The sequence below is a fragment of the Bos mutus genome, chromosome 15 (genome assembly GCF_027580195.1).
Source record: "Bos mutus isolate GX-2022 chromosome 15, NWIPB_WYAK_1.1, whole genome shotgun sequence".
Taxonomy (NCBI): Eukaryota; Metazoa; Chordata; class Mammalia; order Artiodactyla; family Bovidae; genus Bos; species Bos mutus.
This window is the reverse complement of record NC_091631.1, coordinates 15,289,263-15,298,491: the sequence shown is the minus strand read 5'-3', so window position 1 is coordinate 15,298,491 and position 9,229 is coordinate 15,289,263. Positions and strand designations below refer to the sequence as shown.

Sequence of the window (9,229 nt, the reverse complement as noted above, 5' to 3'; positions counted from 1 at the left end):
GTTGGCGGGGCTGCGTTCCTCTCTGGAGGCTCCGAGGGGAGAACCCATTTCCTCACCTTTGCCAGCTTCCAGAGGCCGCCCATATTCCTTGGCTTGCAGCCTCTTCATCTTCAACACTAAACTCGCAACCATGGGTTGAGTCCCCCTCACGCTGCATCACCCCAGCCTCCATTCTGCCTCCCTTGTCCACTCTTTAGACCCTTGTGATTCCACTGGGCCCACTGGGATAATCTTTATGTCAAGATTTCCATGGGCCTCTGATTACCACTGCCTCTGCTGCCCCCTCTACTGATGTCTCAGGGAGGAAAGGCCAGCCTCGTGGTGTGCTGGGGACACTGAGAAGACTGAGCTGCAGTCAGCAGGTGGGTACCAGTCTCAGTGTCCAGGGAGACCAGTCTGCCTGGCCTGGGGGCCTTTAAACTTGATGTCCACTCAAAGCTGCTTCTCTTGCTCTTCTTGAACTGTTTCTAGAAAACCTCATAGGGTAGGGAGCAGGGGTTGGGGGAACCTGGACAATGGATTCCTTATGTAGAAAAGATTTCAATTTTTGTGTTGTTTTATTTATTATTTATTTTTGGCTGTGTTGGGTCTTTGTTGCTGTTCAAGGACTTTCTCTAGTTGCAGAAAGTGGGGGCTCCTCTCTATTTGCGGTGTGCAGACTTCTCGTTATGGTGGCTTCTCGTTGAGGCACAGGCTCTAGGACGAGCGGGTCTCAGTAGTTGTGGTGCACAGGCTTAGTTGCCACATGGCGTGTGGGATCTTCCCGGACAAGGGACTGAACCCATGTCCCCTGCATCAGCAGGCGGATTCTCAACCACTGGACCACCAGAGAAACCCCTCAATGTTTTTTTTAATCTTTAAATATTAATAGGTTTAAATGTGGCTTTAAAAATAATATTTAATAAGTATAATCATTAGTAATCATTTAATAAATAGTACAATTAATAATTTTGTCTTTAGAATCAATATTCAATTTAAGACGCAAGTTAAAGTTTTGGGGGGCTTTTGAGTTCAGCTTACACATTTTATTGTTCTTTACATAAGTCTAATAGATTGTAGCAATAACTTTGGAGGAGCCTTTGAATAATGCTTGGTCCTATTTACAACCTTAGCTCAGCACTTCAAATGCTTTAAATGCATTTATAAATTTAATATATTTATTTCTTTTTAAAGTACTTCAGTATTTCTGACAGCATGCAAAATCTTCCCCAATCCTAAATTCTTATAGAAACTAATACATTTAAGCTTATAAATAAGGGAAACTTTAAATGTTTTTATACTCTACTTAAACTTAGATGTCACTATTTAAAAATTGCAAGTCTAAATTAATTACTCAATTATGCATTTTAAAGTGGAGTTATAAAAGTGACATTCTAATGGGACTTACTGTCTTAAATATCACGTCTGAAATATCAAATATGCACTTTGCCTTCCTAACGTAAAAATATTAGAGCTATAGTTTTATTTTAAATCTTTCTCCATTTAAGCCTAAATCTTCCCGGTGTGTTGGTTGTTAAGCTGTTGTCTTAGCTTCCAGCCTTTTCTGTATTTTGGGATGCAAGCGCGGGGCCTCTGCACATCACGCATCTGCTTTGTGAGATGGGCCCACTGTTGGTTCTGCCAGTGGGGGGCGCTAGAGGGAGCCTGGGAAGCTGGTGGAGTCACCGCTTCCTGTCTTGTCAGCATTGCACTGGCAGTTGGGTCTAGTAGCTGCAGCTACCTCCAGTTTGCAGGTTTTCCTCCCTCCTGGAACCCACCTTAACATCCTCTCCGAGAGACAGCAGCACCCTGGACTGGGCCCCCTCAGACACTGGCAGTCCAGCTCTCAGCAACCCCCCCGCCAACCCTTAACACCTCGTCATCCCCAGTCGTTCCCTTCTGTGGGTTGTCGTTGCTTCCTGTAGTTACTTCTGTGATTCCTCGGGGTCTGCTCTTTGCCATTTTATTATTTGTTCAATACATGATTAATAATCGTTCTACTAAATGCTGTTAAAATGACAGATGTGGCTTTTGTCCCCTGGCTAGACCCAGTCCAATGAACCAGGGTTGAAAACCACACACCTACTAAAGAAGACAGTAACCATCCCAGGTGACCAAGCTTAGGGATTACCAGAAGTTTCCTTTCAATGTGAGACCCAGACCTGCAGGCTTTCAGAATGATTCTTCTCACCCCCACCTAAGGAAACCATACTGCTACTGCTAAGTCACTTCAGTCGTGTCCAACTCTGTGCGACCCCATAGACGGCAGCCCACCAGGCTCCCCCGTCCCTGGGAATCCCCAGGCAAGAACACTGGAGTAGGTTACCATTTCCTTCTCCAATGCATGAAAGTGAAAAGTGAAAGTGAAGTCGCTCAGTTGTGTCCGACCCTCAGCAACCCCATGGACTGCAGCCTTCCAGGCTCCTGCATCCATGGGATTTTCCAGGCAAGAGTACTGGAGTTGGGTGCCAATAGCATTTCAAATAATTTTGGTGATTGTTCCTCAGCATTCTTTAAATTACCAGTGAAGCTGACCAACTTGATGGACTTGATTCTTGCCAGCAACCCCAAGAGACACTGGGTGCTATTTATGATTTTTAGTCAATGACTTCATAACCTAAAAGAGCCTAGTTTCCCAGTCTACCTTCAGAAGTATGCCTTTCTCACCAAGTCACTCATTACATTGGTTCTTAATTTCCTTGGTTCTTCTGGCCTACGTCTAATCACCTTTGAGAAGAATACTAAGCAATGTGAATACCTTGAACCCAACAGTCTCCTGAATTCTTTCATATTCTCAGGAACACATAATTTTTAACAAATACCTAAACTTAAGCCTGATATCAGTTATATATCTTGGAGATAGCTTTGTCTGGAGTCCAAATTATGAGGTCATTGCATTCTCTATAGACTGAACTAGGATCAAGTCAGTTACCTGCCAACAGAAACTTTTGCTGCCCACTCCAAGGCAGTTTTGAGACGGGCTCAATAAATGGAAATAGCACACAGCTTCTGGTTCTGGCCATAGGGGAATGACTTGTATCAGATGAACTTTTCTGCCAGAATAATTATAGAAGCTGGATAAAATATATAAAGTAACTGTTCGGAGGAATTGGCGATCATCCAGTGCAGGCAGGATCTGAACTGCTACAGATCCCTCCCTAACAGAAAGGAAACAAATGAGGCAAAACTTGACATTCATCCTGGTTTTTCCAGATGGTTTTTCCCCAAGTCACCAGCAGGGGTGTGAGTAAGACAGAGTGAGTGGCGGCAGCAAGCAGCAGCCTTACTGGACTGAGATCAGAGTTTAAGGCTAGAGAGTAGCTGGAACTTGAAGGAAGGGAGAAGGATGGAGAGGACTAAATGGGAAATCTGCATGCTTGTTTCCCTCCAGCTGTTGACTGACTCCTAGGCTGAACATGGGGCATTCCTGGTGGCTCAGCAGTAGAGAATCTGCCTGCCAATGCAGGAGATGTGGGTTCGATCCCTGGGTCGGGAAGATCCCCTGGAGCAGGAAATGGCAACCTGCTCAGTATTCTTGCCTGGAAAATTCCATGGACAGAGGAGTCTGGCGGGCTATAGCCCATGGGGTCACAAAGAATCAGACACGACTGAGCACACGCACACACACACACAAGCTGAACATGCAGTGAGAACTCCAAGAAACCCAGCAGAAAACAGCAGCTGGGACGCTAAAGAACAGAACAGATTTCAGCTGTTGCAGAATGCTGAGGAGACAGAGGTTCAAGTCCCACCTTTTGGTTGAGGCGCAAGAAAGGCCACATTCTGGGAGTAAGGGTCATGCCCAGTAGCAAGACGGTAGACTAAAATACAGTGACATCAGAAATTACATTTAATATTAATGAACTAAACACGCCAACGAAAAGACAGAGAAGGTTAGATCAGATGAAAAGATAACAATATTCTGTTTATAAGAGACACACTTTAAGTCTTTGAACAGAGAATGATTGAAACTGAAAGGTTGGAAACGTATATACTATGTAAATACTAGCAAAAGAAATTTGGTGTTGCTAATTTGAATCGTGCAAATTTCATAATGATAAAATGTCAATAAAGATATAATACAATATAAATATAATAAAATAATCATTTATTGATCATCAACTATATGCTATGTACCACCCTAAGTATTTTACATTCATTGTTTTGTATAATCCTCTGAGAAGTTTTATGAAGAAAAGTTATCATCTTCATTAGATGAGGAAATTGAAGTGCAGAGAGATTGAGCAATTTGCCAAGGATCACATAACCAGAAAATGTGAGAGATGAGATTCAAATGTAGTTTGGTCTGACCTCTTGCCAGAGAGCTTTTAAATCACTGCTCTGCTTTCTAAGTGCAATATTGCCTATGGTATGCTTGTTTGAACAAGCTTGTATGCAGTTGGAGAGGGTCCCTGAAAGCACAGGAGTACATTGTAACCTAAGCGGAGGATATTCTGGGGCGATTCCTGTAAGTGTAGACTGGAACCTTTCAAGAACTAAGATCCTAAGGTAGTCTGCTTGACTTATACACACACTCCCGCACACACAAGCTTCTGTGTAAATGCTCTCCTCTTCTGTTACACATGACCCCTGAAAGGTACAGAGGCCTTCCAGTTCATGGACTCCCGCAGTCTGATTTCTTTGAATTTCTCAGTCCAAATTCTCAAGAATCTGGTCTAGTTCAAGCATGTATCCATCCTTGATTCAGTCGATGCTGCTGCTGCTGCTAAGTCACTTCAGTCGTGTCCAACTCTGTGCGACCCCATAGACGGCAGCCCACCAGGCTCCCCTGTCCCTGGGATTCTCCAGGCAAGAACACTGGAGTGGGTTGCCATTTCCTTCTCCAATGCATGAAAGTGAAAAGTGAAAGTGAAGTCGCTTAGTCGTGTCCGACTCCTAGCGACCCCATGGACTGCAGCCTATCAGGCTCCTCCATCCATGGGATTTTCCAGGCAAGGGTACTGGAGCGGATAGGCGGCTGCTAAGGCGTGCCATCTCACATGGTTTCAGATTTAACCATTAAATACTTCCCTTGGAATTGAAGAGGAGGCTCAGCAGTTCTCAGGGTAAAGGAAAGACTTGTTTCTGAATCTACACATATGCCGGTAGTGGGAACCAGAGCAGGAAAACCCCAGGTAATCCTCCCCAACTCATCTCTAGCTCTGTTCTTCCCTCAAAATGCAAAGATGCTTTGAGGGAAGCATGGGTGGCAGGCTTGTGCAGAAGGGACTTGGGGAGCCCAGAGAGAGAGTGGGGACAGATGGGCCTGTCTTCGGGGTGGGAGGGAAGAATCTGAAGGGAAACCAGGAGATGAAGCATTTCCTAAAGTGCTCAGTCGCGGGCTGAGGTCTCTCTGCCTTTGAGCTATGATGGGAGTGTTTTCTCTCAGGGAATATTGTCGTCAGCTGCCTGTCTCCTTTCTTCCCAGGTAGGAGTAACTGGAAAAGCCTACAAAGAAGACAGGCTGCTGTTTGGAGCATCATGTGCTGAGGTGATGGACAGTCAGGGTGATGCAGGGGCCCTAAGAGTGTTCCAAGCTTCTGGGACCCCACCCCCAAGAATAATTTGGTAACAAGTAATTGTAAGAACAACATTTAATATTCACTCAAGTCTAACTATCACTGGGCGCTAGTGTAACACTCAACTCTTTCTATATTATCTCATTTAAACCTCTTAACAATGCAATGAAGTAGACATATTATTCATGTTTTAAACTGAGGCACCCACTCCAGTATTCTTGGGCTTCCCTGGTGGCTCAGCTGGTAAAGAATCCACCTGCAATGTGGGAGACCTGGGTTCAATCCCTGGGTTAGGAAGATCCCCTGGAGAAGGGAACAGCTACCCACTCCAGTATTCTGGCCTAGAGAATTCCGTGGACTATGCAGTCCATGGGGTCGCAAAGAGTCGGACATGACTGAGCGACTTTCACTTCACTTCACTTCAAGCTGAGGCACAGAGAGGCTGAGCAGCCTGTCCAAGGCCACAGAGCTAATAAGGGGCCACACCAGAACGCGAACCTAGGTGGTCCAGCTCCAGAGACCAGGTTTTTAACTATACTCTGATAAACTCTTCTTCTACTCTTTGGAACGTGTAACCTAAATTACTAAACCAAAGAACAGTGACTGAGAAAGATGAGAGCTAGCTAGGTGGCCCCGTGGGGCCCCTGGTTTTCCCTAGGGTGTTCTACTGGAGGGAAGATCCCTCTGTGAGGCTCCCCACCAGTGTGCGAGAGGCGCCCTGAGGCGCTTCCCCATTACGTTCCTCTCAGAGCCAGTGAGCGCAGGAAGAGAATGAGGTCCACAGGAAAACCAGAGGCCCCTGTTTACAGTTTCAGTCTCCTTCTCCTCTGTCCGCCTCCTGCCCCTATAGTCACACAGAGCTTTTTCTCTGCCCAGCAATACTAGCTGGTGACTTTGGACAAGTTACTTGAACTCTCTTTCCTTCCACAAAATGCAACTAATTATGCCTACCTTGCAAGATTAGAGAAAAATAATATATATATATATATATATATATATGTGTACACACATGTGCACACTATATACTCCTTACATACACACACATGTATGCATACAAATGGCATAGAAAAGGTTCAGGCTGTCTCTGGGTTAGGGAAGTCACAGATGTTCCTAGAAGCCTTAGGTGTAATAGCCAAAAACTGGAAACCTAAATATCCATAGATTGATGAATGCGGAGACAAAATGAGATATACCCACACAGTGAAGTTCTACTTGGCAACAAAAAGGAATAAAGTACAGGCTACATCTTGGGCAGACTTCAAAAAGTGTCAGGCTAAGTGAAAGAAGCCAGATACAAGAGACTGTTTATTGTATGATTCATTTATATGAAATGTCCAACAAAGACACACTTATAGAGACAGAAGGCAGATGAGTGATTGCCTGGGGCAGGGAATGGGAGTGGGGCTTAACGATAAATGGGCATCAGTGGTCTTATCACAGGGATACATATGTCCTAAAACTGATTTATGATGATGATTGTACCACCTGGAAAGTTACTAAAATGTAACTGTACACCTGACATTGCATTTTTTTCTTTTTTTTTTAATTGTGGTTAAATATACATAAAATTTGCTGTTTTGATCTTTTTTAGGTGTATAGATCAGGGGCAGTAAGTAAACACTCACATTGTTGTACAACCATCACCACCATCTATCTCCAAAATATCTTCATCTTCCCCAGCTGAAACTCTGTACCCAGTTAAGCAATTATTATTCCTCATTTCTCTCCTCTAGCCCCTGGCAGCCACCACTCTATCTTCTATCTCCTGTATTTGACTATTCTGGGCTCCCTGTTTAAGTGGAATCATACAATATTTGTCCCTCTGTGACTGACTGATTTTGCTCCGAATAATGTCTTCAGAGTTCATCTACGTTGTGACTTGTGTCAAAATTTCTTCCCTTTTGAAGGATGAGATATATTGCAGTGTATGTATGTACCACGTCTTGTTTATCCTCCTTCAAAGGACACTTGTGTTGTTGGTGGCTCAGATGGTAAAGAATCTGCCTGCGATACAGGAGACCTGGGTTCGATTCCTGGGTTGGGAAGATCCCCTGGAGGAGGATCATGGCAACCCACTTCAGTATTCTTGCCTGGAGAATCCAATGGACAGAGTCTGGCAAGCTGCAGTCCATGGGGTTGCAAAGAGTCGCAGTCCATGGGGTTGCAAATGACTGAGCAACTAAGCACATCTTTTGACTACTGTGAATAATAGTTCTCTGAATATTGCTGTATAAATATCTAGAAATTGGTGGGTTTATGCTATGTAAAACATATCTAAATAAAATTATTTTAAAAATAAAACTTTTTTTTCAAAATTTAAAAAGCCAGTAAATAATAGATACTGTTATAACTGCAGATGGTGACTGCAGCCATTAAATTAAAAGACGCTTACTCCTTGGAAGGAAAGTTATGACCAACCTAGATAGCACATTGAAAAGCAGAGACATTACTTTGCCAACAAAGGTCCGACTAGTCAAGGCTATGGTTTTTCCAGTGGTCATGTATGGATGTGAGAGTTGGACTGTGAAGAAGGCTGAGCTCCGAAGAATTGATGCTTTTGAACTGTGGTGTTGGAGAAGACTCTTGAGAGTCCCTTGGCCTGCAAGGAGATCCAACCAGTGCATTCTGAAGGAGATCAGCCCTGGGATTTCTTTGGAAGGACTGATGCTAAAGCTGAAACTCCAGTACTTTGGCCACCTCATGCGAAGAGTTGACTCATTGGAAAAGACTCTGATGCTGGGAGGGATTGTGGGCAGGAGGAGAAGGGGACGACAGAGGATGAGATGGCTGGATGGCATCACTGACTCGATGGACGTGAGTCTGAGTGAACTCCGGGAGTTGGTGATGGACAGGGAGGCCTGGCGTGCTGCAATTCATGGGGTCACAAACAGTCGGACATGACTGAGTGACTGAACTGAACTGAACTGTTATATCAGTAACTGAGAGTGATAAAGTTGATCAAGGAAGTGAATTTTTAAAAATTAATTTAATAGAAAAAGACATGGTCTTGGTTTAGATAAAGGAAAAGCACAGAAAAGTACAAAGAAGAAAAAAAATCTGAATCTCACTTGAAGATACCCAATGAAAGACTATTTTACAAGAATTACCAAATTTTAATCTTACTTGAAATTAGTAGAAGGAACTGAACTGAAATGAAGAAGCTGCTGAACCTCAGATGTTTATCCAGAACAGAGATTCATTCCTAAACTCTCTCTCCAAAAGCAAAAGAAAGTCATGAGAAAATATGGAGGTCGGGTTGGGACCTGCGGTTTTTCTATTTCACTTCATGTCTCTTAACAAAGTTTAATCCCCCAGGTGGGCAAGTGTTTCATAAAAATCAGAGGATACTTCTGATGTTTTTAAAAACTAAGCACCAGAACTTTTAGATGAAACACAAAAGAACAATGTTGAAAAGGTAGCAAACATTTAAGACAAACTTCTAAGAGGAATGATTAGGGAATGACTAGTTTGTAAGCCAAATAACTACAACGATGACAAACCACTTACTTAAAAAGCAGGAGAAAGTGATTGTAGCTAGTGTCTAAAATAAATCCAAGGAAGCGGCCCATGAATTCTGAGAATCAGTCAGTTTTCTCCTTCTTCTGAATTAACTGGTTCTTGTTTTTGAATATATCTTCTGCATCCTGAACTTTTTTTCACCCAGATATATGGAATCCACATGCTCCCAGTTCTTCTGTCTTTATCCTCTGTTAAAAAGAATCCCCCAAACT

At 43.4% G+C, this 9,229-nt stretch overlaps 1 protein-coding gene across 1 annotated transcript in view; it reads right to left on the bottom strand.

Annotated features, from left to right (window-relative positions):
• Nucleotides 1-6,790: 6,790 nt before the first annotated feature.
• TRAF6 (TNF receptor associated factor 6) overlaps nt 6,791-9,229 on the bottom strand; it is a 38,993-nt gene continuing 36,554 nt past the window's right edge. Inside the window, exon 10 of the transcript XR_011467009.1 lies at nt 6,791-9,205. The gene's annotated coding sequence lies outside the window, so the exon portion shown is untranslated. The remainder of the gene's footprint in view (nt 9,206-9,229) is intronic.